Source organism: Tenrec ecaudatus, chromosome 4 (genome assembly GCF_050624435.1).
Source record: "Tenrec ecaudatus isolate mTenEca1 chromosome 4, mTenEca1.hap1, whole genome shotgun sequence".
Taxonomy (NCBI): domain Eukaryota; kingdom Metazoa; phylum Chordata; class Mammalia; order Afrosoricida; family Tenrecidae; genus Tenrec; species Tenrec ecaudatus.
The window spans coordinates 101,951,965-101,974,080 of NC_134533.1; the positions used below are offsets into that span (position 1 = coordinate 101,951,965).

General features: G+C 38.5%; 1 long non-coding RNA gene across 1 annotated transcript in view; it reads left to right on the forward strand.

Annotated features, from left to right (window-relative positions):
- The window catches only part of LOC142445042 (uncharacterized), a 39,220-nt gene extending 21,095 nt beyond the window's left edge, over window positions 1-18,125 (forward strand). Inside the window, exon 3 of the long non-coding RNA XR_012783973.1 lies at window positions 17,564-18,125. This is a non-coding gene — a long non-coding RNA (uncharacterized LOC142445042). The remainder of the gene's footprint in view (window positions 1-17,563) is intronic.
- Window positions 18,126-22,116: the final 3,991 nt, after the last annotated feature.

Consider the following 22,116-nt stretch of genomic DNA (forward strand, 5'->3'; position numbering starts at 1 on the left):
CATGTGCTACACATGAAAACCAAGAAGAAAGTGTAATATTCAAATTGGTAAAGTGTGGTAAGTGCTAAGGATAAGAAATTAACCACAGAAGTGCATTATAAAATATTGGAGGACTCAGTGGAAATTAGTCAGGGGATCAGGGAAGACTCACAGAGAAGATTATTGTTTTGTTTTTAAGTGTACATTCAAATAATTGCTCCACTAATTATCTCTATGTGACCAACTGATAGTATCAGCATACTTGCTGAAAAGCAAATTAGTGCAAAAAGACAGAGGCTTTCTTCCAAGCTTATCATTAATATTGTGGTAAAATAATTCTTTATTATGGAGTTATTATATTAAGGAAATAAGGACCCCAATTTACAAAAATTTCTCTGGGTGCTTATATTTATATACAGGTTCACAAGAGCTATCTAAACAATATCAGAAACCAGATTAACATTATTTTTGAACTTTGTACAATGAAGCAAAAACTAAGTCATTTGCCATGGGACTTGTAATTTTGGTACTTGAGTTCTAGGTTGAAAGCTGAATTTATTTTAATTGTGGGAGAATACACTGCATAGTAAGATAATTATGTATATGTCAATCTAAGGATTGTGCCCACGTGTTTTTGTCTGAACTTTTCCATTTCCCAATCAACTTTACAGTCTCAGATGCCTTGCACAACATGTGTGACAAGGAAGAAAGCAGAGAGTGCATGTTCTTTGTCTCCCTCCACCATTTCATTCATTCCTCCACATGGTATGCCTAAAGCCCTTAAAGTATCACTTGAATAAGCTTGAGACAACAATATCAGGACATGGTATTAGAGGATATGAAGACAACTAAAGAATATAAGGAGAAGATATCAGACTAAAGGAAGGAAACATAAAGAGAATGTTCCAAAACCCAAATCAAATTCACAGCCATTGACTTGATGCCTACCCACAGTGACCCTTGTAGGACAGCCCATGGCTGCCCCTGTGCGTTTCTGCAATGGCCGCTGTTTATGGGAGTCATCGGCCCCATCCTTCTCCCTCAGAGCAGCTTTTGCTTTTGAATTGTGGACCTCAGCGATCACAGTCCCACACATAACTATTAAATGAATGATGCCAGTCTCGTGACGAAACTGCTTAGGTTTCTCCACCAAGTAAGGAAGCACGCCACTGAGTTGAATCCATCAATGTGACATCTGTACAGTAGAGGACAATGGCAAGTGGTCCATGTGATGGTGCAGCACCATAAGCTGTGAAACTTGGAAACAATCCAAATGGTCTGTGTAAGTCCAGGGATAACCAACTTGTACTCTGTGCAAAAATGATATTACCCAGCAATAAGCGTGCAAATTATTGAAACAAGGTGAAAATAAAACAAAAACCCACATTCAACAGAACAATACTTTTATTTTTCCAATTTTATACCATACTATATTATACACAATTAATGTATTAATAGAAGTCAAATCACTACTTGCTTGGGAAGAGTATGGAAAGAGAAGATTCACATGGAACGTTTTGAGGAAGATGGAGATATTCTACAGCTTTTTTTTGTGAGGGTGTTAATGTTGAGTAAGATGTCGTGTGACTTTCCATCAGAACCACTCCATGTTACAGAATATAACTGCCATAAAGTGTTCAAGGTTGTAATCTTCATGGGAACAGCTTGCTAGGCCTTCTCCAATGGAGGCAAGATCTGGGCTCAAACCAACTATCAGTTGGCAGACAAGTTCTTAGCCATTATACCACCAAAACTCCTGAATGTGTTATTCTGTTACATGTATTTGTCACTGTTACACGTACCTTTACAATAGGAATATTTTACTTTATTTCTATTATAACCACAACAAAATTAAATTGTTTTGAAAATGTCTAGAAATACTAAAGCGGGAAGTAACTTAATCAGCTTCTTAGCATTCTCTTTCAACTCAACCCATCTCCATAAAAAAAAAATTTAAAAAGCTAAACCCACTGCCATCCAGTTCAGGCCTACCTACAGTGACTCTTCAGGGTAGGGGAGACCTGCACCCTGTGACTTTCCAAGACAAGAAAGCATAGATTTCTTCCTCAAAGCAGGCTGGTGTTTTTTAACAGTTGACCCTGAGGATCACAGTACAAATGTAACCCTAACACCACCAGGGGTGAGGGTGGAGAGGGGGGGCCAAAAAAGAAGCAGGGATAACATTGCGAGGCTCTGAAAATTGGAAATTATTTTCCAAATGAGGAAAATTCTGAGTTAAGAAAAATGTTGTAAAAGTGGTTTTAAAAAAAAGGTTTGACTTTTTATATGCCTCTGTCTCACCCTTATCTGAAGATTTAAAGCTAAGGTAGCCCATAGGCAAAGTAATATCTCAAATCAATAACCCAACTTCACTTCTTTGAGTAACTTGGCATTAAAAATAAAAGTACACTGACCCAAAGTAAGCAAAAAACAGAAATAATTATACCACAAAGGCATAGTAGACAGACATGAAATAGAGCATTAAAAAGTTTAATTAAGTCAAGTATGGACTTTGGAATGATAAATAAAATGAACAAACAGTAGGTAGATTGGCAAAGCAAACAAAGAAAATTGACACAAACAACTACAAGTGAAAATGAAAGTGGGATCATTCCAAGAGCTAGAGGATCATAAAATAACGACTGTGAACGATACATGGGAATAAATCTAGATGATTAGACAACTACCTGTAAACAGCGTCTCAGTGTCATTGTGCTGCTACAATGAGAGGCATCACCACAACAACAACACGGTGAATGAGTGGACAGCTGGAAGGAGCAACAACCACTCCCCGACGTGTCTCTTCCCCGTGTGTGCTCGGCTTTGCACAGCTAACTTTAGACTGCACCACTCGGACATAACGAGGGTGACACCCCCTCTACTCTCCTATGACCCCATTGACTTAACAAAACATAATCACAATTTACAGATGAGGCTATATTAAAGGCACAGAAGCTTGGACTTAAATACAACTTTACTAGGGACCCATTTCAATCCAAAACATGTACATATTTTCTAAACTGACTGAAGAAAAAAATGGGAGATATCAGACAAATAAACTGGTTGAGTCAGTAATCAAAATTGTTTCAACAGAGAAAAGTACAGGACAAGATGACACTAATGGGTTTTACCAAACATTTAAAGAAGCATTAATACAAATTATTCTCAAACTCTTACAAAAATAAAAGAGGAAGGAATACCTCTCAATACATAAAACAACATAAGAATAGAAAATGAAAGACTAATGTAAATGAAATTAAAGTCAAATATCTTCAACAAAATATCATCAAATAAGATGAAAACATATTCAAAACTTTATACTCTATAACCAAGTACGATTTTTTTTCCAGAAATGCAAGGGTGGTGCATCAGAAGAAAATCTATCTATGTTACACAGAATATCAATAGAATGAAGGAAGAAACAAAAAATGCATACTGCAGGCTGTATAAAAGATAAATGATAAAATCCAGCATCTCTTCAGGATAAAAACAATCACTTAGCAAGCTAGGGCTATAAGAGAGACTCATAAAGATGATAAAGAACATTTAGGAAAACGACACAACCAAAATGGTGAGAAATTGAAAATGTCCCCTCAGTGGCTAAAACATAAAAAAGGAACTGTCTGGGTGGCACTTCATTCTGTAACGCATCAGCCCTGGTGAGCTGGAACCATTCAACAGCACCTACAAGCAGTAAGATCAGGGAGAAGACAAGAATATTTGCTGCCATGATTGGTACTCAACATTCTGGTAAGTTTTAGCTGAAGCAACAAAGCAAGAAAAATAAATTTAAAATACCCTACTTGAAAAGAAAGGATTAAGGTTCTATTCATAGATGAATAGATGATATGTTTCTATGTATAGAAATTCAAAGGAATCCATATTAAATGCACTATAACTCATTAGCAAATCAAGACTCAAAAATTCGTTGGGTTTCTATGCACCAAGGTTGAGCAATCTAAAGAAGAAATAAATTTTAAAAACCATTTGTAATAGTGTGTTAGGCTGGGTAGACTAGAGAAAGAAATTCATGGACACACATGTGTATAAGAAAGAGTTTTATATACCAGAGCAATTGAACATTGAGAAAACATCCCAACCCAGTCCAGTCCAAGGCCAGAAGTCCGATATTAGCCCACATGTCCGATACCAATTCATAAAGTCCTCTTCAGACTCACAAAAACACATGCAATGAAGCCAAATGCAGGACCATCACAAGCCAGTGGGTAGAAAGTCCTTGGGTCCATTGGTGTTGTCAGCATCTCTTTGGTTCCTCTAACATCAGGGGTCTGGTTGCATCCATGTGGCTTGTCTTCTGCAATGTCTCCCAGGGAGTCACAGAGAGAGAGGTGTCTTCCAACTTCAAGGAGGAAGTCCCAGCTTTCCCAAGAGAAGGCCATGCCCACACAGAAGCCTCATTGGCTATCTCCAGATTGACAGCCTAGACTCCACCCCTACACTCGTAATCCTTAAATTGACACCAGATTAGGTGACTGCCACAAATAGTATCTAAAGCAATAAAACACCTAGAAATGAATTTAATTCAGGAGGAAAAAGACTCGTATATCAAAACTATAGAATATTGATGACTGAAATGAAAGTATCCCTAAATTTGAGTCATTCAACTTGTCCTTTTCATTTATCTAAATTACTTCGGTCCAATTGTCAAAAAAGGCATCTGGAATTCAGTACACATGGGATCACCTTACATTTATTATCTGTACATCCTGAACCAATGATTTAATATCTGTAAGTCTCCATAATCACATTTGTATGATTGGGATCATAATCACTGATGCTTCCTAGAATGGAATGGAATGGCTCTTGTAAAAATTATGCCTCATTGGCTCCAATATGCTCTGTCCAGAAAGAAAAAAAAACGCTGTCAACGAGTATTTCTTTATACAGCATTTCAAAATTCTTCATACATTAATTTCATTACCTACTGCACTGTTAGGTTAAGTGAGCTCGTATGGATAGGAAAATTGTATGGGTGATAGATATTTCAACACTAAAAAGAAATTATAAACACAATAAAAGAGGAGAAAAGATAAGTATGTTTTGAGATATCAGAATGTTGGTGTTGTCCTGACATACAAAGAAGATTAAATATGGTCTGGAGCATTCTGAGCAGGCTGCGACAAGGTTGCACCAGACTGTAAAGCATACTCTTGTGATTTTCATATGGAAAGGTTTCTGGATTAGCAAGAGGAAGAAGGAAAAAAGAACTAATTCATTGAGACTTTTCTGTTAGAAGTTCTGAGATAGGGCCCAAAGCTGATTTTAAATGTCTGGTATGTATTGGATGTATGTGAACATCAAAGTCAGAGAATTGAGGTTTTGAGTGGATAAGTGATTTGTTCAATAATAGAAGTTCACTAGCATAGAGTATGATTTTATTTGATCCAAAGCCCTTGACTGGTTTTATTTTAAATATACCCAAGGAAGAGATGTAGGATCAGGACAGTTCAAGGAGAGAGAATATCATAAACAAGACAAAGAAGCCAGAATCATAAGAGGACTAGGAACAAAGCAAAACAAAAACAACCCCGAGGACATATTATTATTTGACTCAAAGGGTGCTTATTTGGCAACAGTGGAAAATAAATTTTGAAGAATTGATTGAGTCTAGATTAGGATGATATTTGACGGAGAGAATGAGCATATAAATTCAAGTGAAAGGTTATAGGGAAACAATGCAGCTTCTTGCAAAGAATAGTCATATTACCATGTCTGTAACACAGCTACCATATTTCAGGTGTTCAATAAGAGATTGGCCTGGAGGTGCAGTTAGATAAAAAAATGAACTGCTAACAAGGGCAGCTGTTCAAACCACTCCACGGCAGAAAGAGGAGGTTGTCTGCTCAGCCTCAGAAACCCTATAGCGCGTCCCTCTGAGTGGGAGGCAACCTGATGACAGTGGGTCAGGCCCTGTAATAGCTATTTGGTTTGCATTGGCTCTGCAAGTGGAATTTCTTGAAATACTGATGCATAGTGTAACTTTAAATTTTTGAGTAAAATCTTCAAGAGTGAAGTCAGGGCTCTGGATACATTAAAATTATTTCATTCATTTAAATATATAACTTACATTGAGAAATCATTCCCTGGATGTCTTTGTCTGAAATGATGAGAGATCTTGCCAGGTAGACTATTACCCAGGATTGGATTGGTCACTGTTGACATAATAAAAAGCAGGAAATGGGCTGAGCGTATCTATCTATGGCTTTGGGGCTTACATTGGAGCGGAAGCAGCTGAGCGCTGGAATTACCTGGACAAATAACGTGCAGAGGCAATGAACTGGCTGGAGGGGGAAGAGACTTGGCTGGCAGCCAGGAGGGGGTGTCATAACCATGAGTTAGATTCCCATACCAATACTATCATGAAAATGCTCACCTATGTAATCTCAGCATTTATTAAAGGTTTGACTTGATATTCATATTAAACCAGCACCTTCAGAAGGAGCACAAGTGACCTTAAACCTGATGTGTTGACTGACAGGCCAAATACGGAATGTCTTTTCAGGTTTAGGTTAGTTTGTAAGGTATCCACTCAAAATATGAGACACTATACTGACATGTGTAGATTACAAACACTCTAGAAAGTAGGTCCTCATGAGGGGAAATTGGTAGGAAAAAAACCCACAAATATACACCTGCAATCAGTTGTGGTATAGTACTAATAAAAGATAAGGCATAGAATGATAATCTATGAAAAGTCTAACTGAAAAATGAATAAAGAAATTATCTTACTACAAAGCTTAATTAGAAATAATTAAAGAAAATGGAATGTGTTTAATAAAAAATCAATTGTTGGAATCAATAACTCTGAATAAGTTATAAAACAGCTATATGAATTTTGTAAGTACACGAGGGATCTGGGAAAAGATATCTAGATAATGTATATTGAATGTAGCAACTGAAAATGAGAAAATGGAAAACATAAAAGAGATTAAGAAACGTGAGCATCTAAGAATTTAAAGTTATAAGAAATCTCTAGAGAGCTCCAAAAAGAAGTGAAAGAATGAGAGACAAAAGTTAAGGAAAATGTTCTACAAGTAATAAAAAATGTTCTTTTATTCTTGTGTGTTATCTGGATATAACCCCATAACTCCTCTGGTCTGTCTTTAGTATTTGCTGCATTAAATCTACTCCTGAAATGGACTCTACATTTAGGTGGGATGTACTCAATACTCACATATGTCCACTATAGTTGCATAAGGTAAAATACAGCCATTGTAAAAACTAAGATGCTCATTTTACATACGAAAACATCTTGACTCAGGCCTGCCACACAGCGTGGCATTCCAGTGCTGGATTTATTGAATTCTGTTTGCTTGTAAGCTTAATTGATAAACACTTCCTAGAATAAGTCTTCCTTAGAATTATATAATATAAAGCAAAGGATTTTTTTTATTTCCCCCCTTAAGATTTTACTATTGTCATCATATGAAACCAGTAAATGTGTTTTCTTGCATTTTTATTGTGTTATTTACCAAAATATATTCTCCTTTCATGAAGTATGTTTTTTTTTGTTCTTTTTGGTTGTTCACTGGTCACTGACAAGAATCAGGCACATATCAGTGCAATTCTCTTAATACTTTCTGCTCCTCACTTTCTTGTCTTCACCTCATTGTTGCCCCTCTCGTACACACACACACACACACACACACACACTCACACACACTCACAATACACTGCTGTACTTCCCCACCAGTGTAGAAAAGAATGGTAAGTCAACAAAAAAAGGTTTTTCACGCAGGAAGAAGAAACACGTTGTCTAACAAGGTAATACTGGCGCACACATCCATCTCCAGCTTTCTCCCTGCCCAGGAAGGAGGAGAGAAGCGGCGAGAAGGAAGATGACACGAGGCACTGCCAGCCTGAGCTGACCTTGCTCATCTGCAAGGCCCACTGCGCTTAGTCTGTAATCAGTAAAGCACTTGATTACAAAAAGGAAACAGACACCTTGTTATTCTTCCCGCACTAAAGCCCGGTGCTCACTTTCTAGGAAGCCTGGGCCTTGGTGGCAGTTAGCGTTTCATTAAATTTAGGGGGTTGGTGTTTGGGTGACATGGATGCAGCTAAATTGAAAGCATCTTTTAGATCCCTGATTATCGTTACTTCAGTAATTTTGTAATTATCTAGGAACTCAATGGAAATGAAAAACCCAAACCTACTGAATCTGACTTTGTAATTTAACAAGATCGTTAGATGGTTTAATTAATCAGTGTTTCTCAACCTTCCTAATGTCGTGACCCTTTAATATAGTTCCTCATGTTGTGGTGACCCTCCAACCATAAAATCATTTTGGTTGCTACTTTGTAACTAATTTTGCTACTGTTATGAATTGAGCAAACCCTTTGAAAGGGTCGTTCCAGCCCAAGGGGGTCGCTACTCCTATCTTGAGAACCGCAGGTTTATTTGGATGTTTACTTTGAGAGCACTGAACTAAATGGTTCTTCCAACTAATAAATACCTTTTGAGATATTACAAGGCATAAACAAATGCAGGAAAATATATCCGTAGGTATTCAAGATTCAGGGTAAGCAGAGAATTTGCTTATTATTGAAGTCATGTCTTGGAAAAATGTCAGAGCTATTCTTTGGATTCAGCTCAAGTAGCACTTACTTTCCCAAGCAAATTAAACTCACAATAAATAGAACAGAAATTAGTAAATGTTCTCTTTTAATTTCAACCTTCTGCTTACCCACCACTTCATGGGTGATTACATGAAATGACCTAAAATATAAAGGGTCAATTTGTTTTCTGTCGTATTGGAATATAGAATGAAGTCACATCAAACAGAACATGGAGGACCGGCAAACTGGATTCTGGTTTGTGTGTTGTGTCTTGCATGCAAGGAAGTTGAGCACATTTGATTAGAGTTGCTCGGTGTCATTTTCTGATAAAAGAGTGGCCTCTTCTTCCACTAGGTCAGTTGCTAGTTTCCAAATCTGACTCTATTTACTAAAAAACAATAAGGAATTTCAAATCCAGCTTGATTAGAACTCAGACTACTAGGGATGGCCCATACAATTTGAGATGACATAAAATGATATTTTAAGTGGGTTGGTAATTGCATACTAACAAGATGCCTTTGCATTTGCTTGATATAAGGACTACTATTGATGTGATTAAATGAATGGCTGACTGAACTCAATGTACAGATTTGGAAATGTTTAATTACAGAAAGCATTTACTGTGTTTGGTTGCTAAGTGAAAGACAGATTATTTGAATCTACCCAGTGATAACTGTTTATTATGTCACAGAGCAAGATGACAATATTCTTATTTTCTTGGTCACTTTGAACCTCAATTCTAATTTAAAAATCTGTATAATCATCTTTGAAAACATATAGATTACTTAAAATGACAATATTGGAGAGAATCAATAATTTTACATGACTGACCATGGTATTGGTACACATTTTTACTGTTTGAAGAGTATACTTGGGTGGCACTATTAGTAGAAAGTTAGGATTTAGGGCCCTGTGTTAGACAGGGTTCTCTAGAGATATAAAACCAGATTGCTAACAATTTTATATATATTTATAAAGACAGATAGATCTATAACACAAGAAATGAACTGTTAAATTATATACAGATAGATATATAATACAAGAGATGAACAGTTAAATTATAAAGCAGTAGAATGGCTCAGTGCAACTCACTCCAGTGAGAGAGAGTTGTGAGACACTGTCAGTCCTTCAAGTCTTGAGGGCCACCAGGTAGTTCTCTGTAGAGAGAGCTAGGCTATCCCAGCACAGGTAGCAAACAGCAAGGCAGGTCACCAACCGTCAGTCCCCAGCTCCAGAGATGTACATTCCAATTCTCTGGTGAGGTAAGTCTTAAAGGGACTTCAAATTACAGTGACACAGTTCACAGGTTAGGTGTCCCACAGGTAGTGTAATTTGCAAATTGAGGCACAGAACAAGCAAGGCAGCCACACACTGGTCTGATGATCAAAGAGCGAGAGACAAGAAAGGCGAGGTTCGCCGAGCCATTTATCTCTCCGCCTTCAACTAGTCCCACATGTGTTTATCCACCAGGCTGGCACAATAAACTATCTCAGGCCCTCTCAGAAAGCTTCCAGAAGACAAACCTGGTACTCTGCTGCATGAACTGGACCACAGTAAGCACACATTGACCTGTAAAAAAGAAGAACATGTAGGATCTCCACATAAATGACCTATGGTTAAAAGAGGGCATTTATTCTTACGAATGCTGATGATGAAAATGATGGTGATTTTATGACTTGGATTAATAAATATTGCTGCCAATAGCTAGGAGGCAGTATGAAATCATGAAAAATGTTTTCAAATATTTTCAAACAAATGGCACAGATGGATATTTTGAAGTAATATTCAAGTTCTCCTACTTCCCTATTGCCAATACTCTCCCTAGGATCTATGTATCTATCTATCTATCTATCATCATCATCATCTATCTATCTAAATGGAAAAAGATAAATACGGATACATAGAAAGTTATAAGTTTTGCTACGTTTAAATCACTGTCCTTTCCGTGAGCACTTTGCTCCTTTGCTTGCCAAAGAGCACTTAATCAGGGAACAGCAATTCTACACAAGCGCTGTGAGAGTATGGAAGGCATGAAGTGGCTGGCTTACAAACTTTCATAGGTGGGGGAACATGTATTCATAGGATTATAGGATTAAGGCATAGGTGTTACTTAACTGCAACTGTTAGGCATAGGAGATTTTTATCACTTATAGAATGTTATGTTTAAATGAATGTGGCACATATGGAATTGCATGCTTTTTAGTTTTGTCCTGTTAGATACAGATGTGATTTTATTATTGTTTAAAAATTATATATGGCTAAGAGTTATGTGAAAGTGTTAAATTGACAAGGGGTGGTCTGTGATATTCACCTAATCTGGTGTCAATTTAAGGATGAAGAGTGTAGGGGTGGAGTGTAGGCTATCAATCTGGAGATAGCAAATGAAACTTCTGTGTGCACATGGCCTTCTCCTGAGAATTCTGGGAAATCTGGGACTTCCTCCTTGGAATCAGAAAACACCTCTCTCTCTCTCTCTCTCTCTCTCTGCTACTTCCTTGGAGACATTGCAGAAGACAAGCCACATGGATGCAACCAGACCTCAGAAGCCATAGAGAGACCCTTGCCAGCACTGAGATGCTTACACCACTGGACCCAAAGACTTTCTACCCACTGGCTTGTGATCATCATGCATTTGGCTTCACTGCCCGTGTTTCATGAGTCTGATTAGGACTTTATAGATTGGTATTGGACATATGGGCTACTATCAAATTTATGGATTTGAACTGGACTGGATTGGGATTTTTTCTCAATGTTCAATTCCTCTTGTATATAAACCTCTCCCTAATATACATATGTGTGTTTATGAATTTGTTTCTCTAGTCTACCCAGATTAACACATGTGCATATATTTATAGGTTTGGTATTAAGGTAGCAGATGGACATTGGGCCTCTACTCAAGTACTAGTTCAATGCAAGAACACTTTGTTCTATAAAACTGGCATTCCATGATGTTCATCTTCCTGACACAATTGCTGAAGACAAAGCTGGTGAATAAGCAAATGTGGTGAAGAAAGCTTATGGATCCCAGCTATCAAAAGATATAGCATCTAGGGTCTTAAATACTTGAAGGTAAACAAGCAGTCATCTAGCTCAGAAGCAACAAAGCCCACATGGAGGAAGCACACCAGCCTGTGTGATCACTAGGTATTGAAGGGATCAGGTATCTGGCATCAAAGAACAAAAAATCATATCACTGTGTGCTCACCTCCCTGATACAATCGCTGAAGACAAAGTGGGTGCATAAGCAAATGTGGTGAAGAAAGATTATGGATCCCAGCTATCAAAAGATATAGCATCCGGGGTCTTAAAGGCTTGAAAGTAAAGAAGCGGCCATTTAGCTCAGAAGCAACAAAGCCCACATGGAATAAGCACAGCAGCCTGTGTGATCACGAGGTGTTGAAGGGATCAGGTACCAGGCATCAAAGAACAAAAAATCATATCATTGTGAATGAGAGGGAGTGCAGAGTGGGGAACCAAAGCCCATCTGTAGGCAACTGGACATCCCCTTACGGAAGGGTAGCAGAGAGGAGACGAGTCATTCAGAGTGCAGTGTAACAACGATGAAACATACCACTTTCCTCTAGTTCCTAAATTCTTCCTCTCACCTCTGCCCCCCACTATCATGATCCCAAACCTACCTTACAAATCTGGGTAGACTAGAGGATGTACACTGTTACAGATAGGTACTGGAAACACAGGGAATCCAAGACAAATGAGCCCTTCAGGACCAGTGGTGAGAGTGGTGCTACTGGGAGGGTGGAGGGAGGATGGGGTATAAAAGGAAAACTGATTACAGGTATCTACATAAAACCTTCTCCCTGAGGGACAGACAACAGAAAAGTAGGTGAGGAGAGACATCGGGATTGAGAAGGAGCAGGCACCCAAAGTAGTCGAACCTTATGGTCTGGATGGAGTAAAGTTCTTGGAACTTTATTTGCTGGCATAACATGACTCCAGAGGAGAATAAACTGCTGCAAGTAAGGATTATCATTTGGAATGTCACGGGTAGGCTCCCAAAGAAAATTCGAAGTTGTAAAAAATGGAATATTTGAAGAAATTAACTTGATGATATTGGTTTGTTTGGTTGGTTGTACTTAGATACAATTGTAAGGCATGGGAATGGATGAGAAAATTTGTAATATGTTTTAGGTAAATCTTTGAGAAATCTCTATTATCCTCTTGTCAGTGATTAACTACATGGATCAGGGTTTAGTATCAAATGAGGTAGCCTCTATGTGAATTTGATTTAACATAAAATGGACAAACTGAAGTAACATTTTTAATAGGGAGATATCATGTTCTAAAAAAGAAAGAACTTCTAAAGATTATCATAGAAGCAGATTCAGAATAATGTTTATATAATTAAAAATATATCCTAAAAATTCCATTTATTGTCTGTTCTCAAAACTAACTACACATTCAAAATTCTTCAAAATAATCCTGTAGTAAGAAAATTAGTCTTCACTAAGCTATTTACTAGGCTATTGTTTGACTTAAAGGTGACTGGTGTTTCAGTTTCCTTAAGACTCGAGGTTTAAAGCAATATCTCTGAACAATGACTATTTGACATCCATGACATCCAGAAATCCAGCATCCATCATTTCCAGGAATCTGAATTAAAGGAGAATTAAACTCTATTCCTCTGTTTCAAAAATGTGCTTGCTTTACCAGTGTCATTAATTACCAGACAAGGAAGAGTCACTATTGTAAAATCTTGGGCAGTATGGGTATTTCTGAAATGTACTAAGGAAGGATGGAAGATATTAAGATAGTCATGTGTATTTTACCCATGCATTGGCTATTGCAAATCAACAATTCTCTTCATCAGCTAACTAATATCCCATTACAAAGATTATCTGGAAGAAAGTGTTTGCTGGGGTCTTACAATGAACACTTCTCTCTCTCTTTTATAAAATAATTTTATTGGGGGTTCTTATAGCTGCTATCACAATCCATATATACATCCATTGTGTCAAGCACATTTGTACATATGGTGCAATCATCATTTTCAAAACATTTTATTTCTACTTGAACCCTTGGTATCGGCTCATTTCAACCTCACCCTACCTCCCTCGTGAACCCTTCATAATTTATTAATTATTGTTTTATCCATGTTTTATACAGACCTCTGTCTCCCTTCACCACTTTTTGTTGTTCACCCCATGGGGGAGTGGAGTTGTAAATCAATTATTGTGATCAATTCCCTCTTTCTCCCCCCACCTTTCCCTTCCTCCTCCTGGTATGGCTACTCCCTTTATTGGTCCTGAGGGGTTTATCTGTCCTGGATTTCCTGTGTTGCAAGCTCTTATCTGAACCAGTCTACATGCTCTGATCTAGTTAGATTTGTACGGTAGAACTGGGGTCGTGATTGTATGTGTGTATTGGGGGAAGAATTAAAAAGCTAGAGGAAAGTTGTGGGAACACCTCTAGTGATATAGGCATCTCTTGGTATCTACAGAACTGACTGCCAATGAATGACACATGTCTTCAGTGTGAAGCTTTCTAGTCAAGATGTGAATAGAAATTGAGAGGAAAGAGTGGAGTGGGGGAAAACCTATCTCTATTGGGAATTCACTCTTGCAAATATTTATCATAGAAGAACATATTTCAGTGATCCCCATGTTGGCTCATTAAGATATTTTAAAGTCTCAGACAGAAACTTCTGATAAATAGATGAAGTTACTCAGGAAAATCTTTTTAGAGTGTTACCATGCCAGCTCGCAGGGAAATGCTGCAAAGTCTTTGACTTTAAATTCAGGAGGACTAAGTGAACGAATGTTTCCTTCAATCCAGTATTACAAATATTTGTGTACATCAGAGTTTTCTCACAAAGGCCTTAGAAAGCTTTTGACATTTTTAGTAAATATTTATCACTATGCTTATTAAACTCAAAACTCACAGCCATCAAGTCGCTCCTGACACATAGTGACCCCACAAGAAAGAGCAGAATTTCCCCTGTGGGTTCCCACAGCTGTAAACCTTTCCAGAGAGAGAAGGGCCCACCTTTCTCCTGCAAAGCTGTGGGGAGTTTCCAGCGGCTGAGATTGAGGTCACCACCCAACTTATAACCCACTATGCATCACTTGTTCAATTCACTCACTCACTGCCACAGAGGCAATACTAAAACTCAGTGACGCCCCTGCGGATTTCTGAGACTAACTCTTTATAGCTGCAGAAAGCCCAGTCTTTCTCCGGCGGATCGGCTGATGGATTTGGATTGCCAAACTTGCAGGTCACAGCCCAACACATCTCTACTACACCTCCACGGGTCCTTTCCACCTGTTACTAGGGTTGACACAGGAACAAAGTTAGAATAGTGGCCAGTGGCCTTGTGGAGGTATATGTTCTGGGTAGAAAAAGAAACATAAAAATAACCACATTAAAAACAACAACTCAATTTGTTTTGGTAGAGGGTGATAGAGCTTATTCGGCTTCATATCTCTGAGTCTGAGAATGCAGGCAGTGGACTCTTACCCTCATTCATTAGTGGGGTGGGAATGGGCAGGTTAGCACTGAAAACATGGGGACAGTAATTGTAGCAAGGGGCTGGGGTAAGGATTAAAGGGGAGAATACTGAATTGGGGAACACAGAACAAACAAGAACAAATAATGGGACTGTAAGGTAAAGAGGGTCACAGAATGCTTCCCTGAGGTGGCATTTAACTCGAACGTAAAAGGTAGGTTAAGGACTCACTTGAGAAGAATGACAGGCTGAAAGAGCGAGTATTGTATGGTGGGGATGGGGGGTGCTGGGAGGGGGACCAAGAACACTGAAATTATGGAGACTTGGGGTAAGGGTTCGTGAGTTCCAGGAAGAGGCAAATAGGCACACAGGCCAGAGAAAGCACCTCTTCTAGGTCATGTAAGAGGATTTGTTTAATTCTGCAGAGCAATTGGTATGTTTACAAATCATTCTTTTTTAAATGGATGGGCGTTTGTTTCGTTTAGAAAATAATGATGGCAAACTATGTACAAATATGCTTGATACAATTGATGTATGGATTGTTATAAGAGCTGTAAGAACCCCTAATGAAATGATCTTTTCATAAAAATTAATTAAATGGTGTTGTATTAGTCTAGGTAAACTAGAGAAACAAATTCACAGATACTCATATGTGCATAAGAGTTTTTATAAAGGGTAATAGTACATTAAGAAAGCATCCCAACTCAGTCCAATGCAAGCTCATAAGTCCAATATTATCCCATATGTCAGATACCAATCTATAAAGTCTTCTTCAGACTCATGAAATACATGCAATGATGCTGAATGTAGGAAGATCACAGGCCAGTGGGTGGGAAGTCTTGTAGATCCAGTGGTGGTGTAAGCATCCCAGTGCTGGCAAGGGTATCCACGTGGCTTCTCCAGGTCCAGAGTTCTTGCTGCATCAGGGTAGGTTCATGTGACTTCTCCAACTCAGGGCATTAGTTCCATGTGTCTTATCAGCTGCAATGTCTCACAGGGAGTAAGCAGAGTCTCTCCCACCTCCATGGAGGAAAAACCAGATTTCCCAGAATTCTCAGGAGAAAGCCATGCCCCACACAGTGGCCTCATTGTCTGTGATCGATTGACAGATTAGACTCTATTCCTTCACTGTTAATCCTCTCAAGTCCAAAATTGACTCTAGATTATTTAATTACCACAGGTGCTATGATTTTCCCCAAAAGATGTCATGGATTTCACAGTGATGAATGCAAAATATCTATTTTTGTAAGAGAACCCATCTGGTTAAGAGAGATATTGAGGAAAGGTAAAGAATTATTTTCTAAATAGATTGAGTTCCTCTATTCACTGTTTCCTAGCTGTTTTTGTTAGATGCTATCAAATTGGATTTGAGACATATTGAGTCTGTGTACCCTTGAATGATGAGCCTGGTCCTGGCTCATCCTAAGAATTATGCCATTGTGTTTGAGCCCATTATGGCAGCCACTGTACCAATCCATAGATTGTTGAAAAACATCCTGTTTTTCTCTAACCCTAACCAAGCATGCAGTTCCTTTTCAGGAACTAGTTTCTCCTGAAAATACATCCACATTACATGATTGGCTGTAGTCTTCCCAGGACGTATTTGCTCGTGTTTCTGGCTTGCAGAATTCTTTTCGCCAACACCATAATTCAAATACATCAGTTCTTCTGCTGTCTTCCTTATTCACAGTCTAGCTTTCGCATGCATATGAAGCAATGGAAAATACTAGGACTTGGGTACCTTCGGGAAGGTGTCCCTTAGTCGTCAACCTGAACTTGAAAGAGTCCTTACCCTTCAACACTTCAGATAGGCCTTGTGTAGGCTATTTGCCCAGTGTATTACCTCATTTGATTTCTTGACAGCTGCTTCCCTGAGCATTAACTGGGCATCCAAGCAAGATGATATCCTTTACAATTTCAGTGTTTTCTCCATTTACCATTTAAAAAAGAATTCCCCAACAGTTTTATTAACACATAAATTACATATCATACAATTCAATAGTTCATTTGATCATATCCAGGTAAGTCACCCCCACCCCCATTGGCTAAGTCACTGTTGACATGAGTTGGGCAATCACAATCCAATCTATTGCTCCTCCCCCCATGCAGTCTTCATTACTCACTACCAAAATCCCCTTTACCTCCTATGGCACACACCCCACACCCATGTTCCCTGTAACCCTTTGTGTCAGTTTTTCTCATTATGCATTCCCTCTTGCTGTGCTTTACAGCTGGGAAACCCAACAGAACACGATTAAAAAATCATACTATCTGAAATCATGATAGTATAAAGACATAAATACAAATAATACATAAGAAGGAAAAAGACTCACATTAACTTTCAAAACAACAGGGAGGAAATTTCAGTTTGTGTTTGTAGGGTGGAGTGCTAGTGCAGGTTGACTAGAGAACCTAATCCAGAGAGAGCTTTATATCATAGAGCAATTGTATATTGAGAAAACATCCCAGCCCAGTCCAGATCAAGTCCATAAGTCCAATATTAGCCCATGCATTTAATACTAGTCCATAAATTCCTCTTCAGCTCACACAGCATATGCAATGATGCCAAATGCAGGAAGATCGCATGCCGGTGGAGGAAAAGTCTATGGACCCAATAGCAGTGGAAGCATTTCAGAACTGGCTCGGGTATGTACACCTGCAAAGAAGGCTGTGAAAAGATAAGCCCATCCCAGTGTTTTGAGTGCTCAGGACATTTGAATTTGAAGAGACTTTCCTAGGGGGCTGTTGACAGACTGAAGATAAAATGAACCCTTTGACTTTTTGAATTTTGAACTTGTGGTTTATGTCTGAAAGCAGAAAAAATCTGATGTCATTAAGGAACTCTCTTCTCTAGGACAATAATGGGTGATAGGTGACATCTCAAGGGTTGTTTGGACTTGCATTTCCCACATGGCTAATGACCTTGAGTATTGCCTCGTGTGTTTATTAGCCATTCGAGAGTCTTCTTTGATGAAGCATCTGTTTAATTCCTTTTCCCATCTTCCCAGGAGGGCTATGAGTTTTTTGTTGTTGTTGTAAACTTTTAAAGCTCTGTCAATTTTAGCAATTAGTTCTTTGTCTATTATGTCATTACTAACTATCTTTCCTAGTCTGCAGTCTCTCTTTTAATGTTTTAATAAATCTTTTGATGCATACAAGTGTTTTATTTTTACTAGGTCCCATTCATCTATTTTATCTTCCACAGTGTGAGATTCCTTTGTTAATTCTGAAAGCCGTGTATTCCCTGCACTAGGGCTCCTGGTTTTGTCCAAATTTTCTCATTGCTGATGCTGATAGCTTTGGATTTTACATTTAAGTCTTTGATCCTCCTTGAGTTTATTTTTTTAAATGGAGTGAGATATGGGTTTGAATTTTGCTTCCTTCTTTTGCACATGGATATCCAGTTTTTCCAACACTACTTATTGAAGAGGGCATCTGCTTCCCATTTAATGCTTTTGAGGCCTATCCCAAAAATTGATTGACTGTATGCAGATGTCTTTATCTCTGGGTTTTCTGTCATGATCTGTTGATCTGTGTATCTATCATTACACCAGCAGCAGGTTGTTTTGATAACTGTAGCAATATAGTAGGATTTGAGGTCACCTCTGTACCCAATTGTACTCCCTTGATTTCTTGTCATTGTCTTATGGTACTGGCTACAACTTCCAGCACAATGATGAATCATAGGACTTTCTGGTTGGGTTTCCTTATTCAGTAAAAATGTGTTCAGTTTTCTCCATTGAGTGTAATATTGGCTATTGTTTTTTTAATAAAGCCTTTATTGTATTGAGAATTTTCCCTTCCAATCCTACTATTATCTAATCGTCCAGTTATGAGAATTTCAGAGTATTTTGCAATTCATTCTGAAGTTGATCTTCAGCAGGAAGCGTTTCAAGATCTCTTGGTTTTCAACAAGCAAGGCTGTATCATCTGTCTATTGTATGTTGTTAATAAGACATTCTCCAGTCCAGGTGCCCTTTTCTTCTTCATGTAGTTCAGTTCTTTGGATCATTTGCACAGCATACCGAATGAATATGTTTGATGAAAGGATATAAACTTGAAACACACCCTACTGATTTTAAGCCATGCACTATTCCCTTCTTCTAGTCATAAGAATGCCTCTTGTTCTATGTACAGTTTCTGCATGGACACAATAAAGAGAACTCTCATTTTTTCAATATTATCAATAGTTCATTATGCCCCACACAGTCAAATGTACTTCCATAATCAGTAACATAAGTATGCTTCTTTGTGGTATTCTCTGCATTCAGTCAAGAGCTATCTTACATCAGCAATAAGATTCCTTTTGACAAGTTCTCTTCTGAATCTAGTTTGAATGTTTATCATCGGTATACATGATGGGCATGTGATATCAATGATATTACACTATCAGTACTTTGTATATGGAGATATGACTGTGAAGATGTTTGAGAACATACCTCTGCATGTCTCTGGACTGCATTAATCCAGTCAGGTAAGGTAGTCAGGTGGAAGCGGGGGGGGGGGGGGGGAGGATGTAGTGATCCTTGAAGTCCTTCCTCTTAAGGACTTTAACCACTTGAATGGATTCCAATTCACATCAACCTCATAAGACAGAGTATAACTTCCCACAAGGTTCCCAAGCCTGTAATCTTTATGGAAGAGAATTGGCTTATCTTTCTCCCACCGAGAAACTGGGCAGATTTGAACACCAGCATACGAGTGTTGGTGGCAGAAGTCTGAACCACTTTACCCCCAGGGCTCCAGGCTTTCAGCGACCTCCAACCCACTGGGATTGAATTGAGTTCAACTCAGAGAGACCCGATGCAGGGTCTCCAAGGCTTTAAATCTTTACAGCCTCAAGAAGCCTCATCTTGCTGCTGGTGGGTGTGAACTCTGGCCTTCAGTAGCTGCCCAGTGCCTAACTCACAGCGTCACTACAGTGCCTTGCTGACGCCTTCAGAGACATTGCTACGTCCATACTTCTTGGCCTGGGAACATTCTGCTTACCTACTGAATTGGGTGGCATTTTCCAACTGAGATTACCAAATCTAGGTCAGTTGACTCAAAAGGCCTCACTTAAGATGAGGGTATTCTTGCACTAATGTTAATTTTCATTTAAATTATATATCTCATATATTAATTTACAACCCAAATATATGTGGGTTCTACAATACATTATGATCAGTATTCTCTGCATATTCTGTATCTCTCACCCAATACCCCTGTTTTGTGTATCTATGTGTACAAATATCAGTAAAATGATTACACATGTTGACAACATCTGTTTCTTGTTTACTCAGTGGTAAGCACAGGACTTAATTATTTGATTTCACTTAGTTCTTTGTAGGACTCTGTACAGCCGATGTTGTTAATTTCATTTTAAGTATAAGAAATCTCAGCTTCAAAGGCTTAAGGAACTTTCTAAATGATCATACAGCTTAAAAAATGGATCTGCTTTCACCCCAAACCTATGCTATTGATCACTAAGCACATTGACAAAGTGTTTTCTCAACAGAACAGTCTAATTATACATGAAAATGGAGGCCTAACCCCAATTTCTAATAGCTTGCAGATAAATATGAACTATTTGCCAGGGTAATTGCCTTGTCTATAGATAAAAAATCAGAAAACCCCACTTACTGTATTTGGTGTCATGCATTTTTAAATACCATTGAGATTATGTTTCCCCAAAATTTATGACTGAAAAATTCAAAATGCAAAGGGAGCACATTGATTTTTATTTTACCTTTATAAAGAGTTAAGCAAAGCGCACAAATCTAAAATATCCAGTAAGTGCTTTGATCTTCATTCCTGGCAACGAAGCTCGTGCACAAACCTCTGCCAGATATTTTAGGAATTGGCATGAGCTAACAAATTAGTAACCTCCTAAGGCTTCTAGAAGATCCAGTTTCACTGTTTATTACTGTATACAGAGGAAAAGGCAGCATAGCAAAAATTAATGATCATTTCCCTGCTCTGAATGACAAAGAGCCATGGACACCATTCTCTTGAAAATCTCCCTTCTTACATTCCAGGAAGCAGGCCACACTTTATTCCATGCCACCCTCCTGGAAGTGAAAACTTTTCTTGACAATGAGTATTGTGGTAGTCAACTAATCTGGTGTCAATTTAAGTATTAAAAGTGTAGGGGTGGAGTGTAGCCTGTCAATCTGGAGATAGCCAATGAGACCTATGTGTGGGCATGGCCTTCTCCTGAGAATTCTGGGAAATCCTCTACTTCCTCCTTGGAGGTGGGAGACACTTCTCTCTCTGACACTCCCTGGGAGACATAGTAGCTGAAACGGACACATGGACCCACCCTGATGCAGAGACCCCTGCCAGCGCTGAGATGTTTCCAATGACACTGGATCCAAAGACTTTCTACTCACTGGCCTGTGATCTTCTACATTCAGCCTCATTACATGTGTTTCGTGAGTCTGAAGAGGACTTCAAAGACTGGTATAGAACATATGGGCTAATATCGGACTTATGGACTTGATCTGGACTCGGCTGGGATATTTTCTCAATATTCAAGTGCCCTTGTATATAAATCTCTTTCTTATATACATATGTGTGTCCATAGATTTATTTCTCTAGACTAACACAAGTATTTTCAAGAACATTGAAAAACAAAACAAAAATTGTTTTACATTCTGCCAATTGATCATTGGTAGATGAGTTTGCATTTTCTGGTTGTTGTTGTTGATTTAGTACTCTCCCAAACAACAAAGTTTATGACATTCACTAATCCGCATAGAAGTGGCTCTAAACACTGGCATAAAGCTGGATGTTACAAAGAGGGAACTTTATTGAAAATGTTGAGAGATGGAGGGTTCCTTTGGTTCCACATGGCAGAACTCAGGTGCATGAAGCATCAAAATGGGCCACATGTGGGTCTACAGGATTAAAAGGAAGCTGAACAAAAAGTGAATGAAAGGGTAAGGAAATATCTAGATTATGTCTGTATCAATTGCCTTTGCTTTCATTGGGGTGATAGGGAGGAAGCAACAAGCTGGGCAACAACAGGGGAAATGTATTCAAAATAGCTGGCTATCAAAGACAGTTGCCAGTTTAGGCAGGAGCAAATAGTTTCTCTCACAAATACACTTTCTA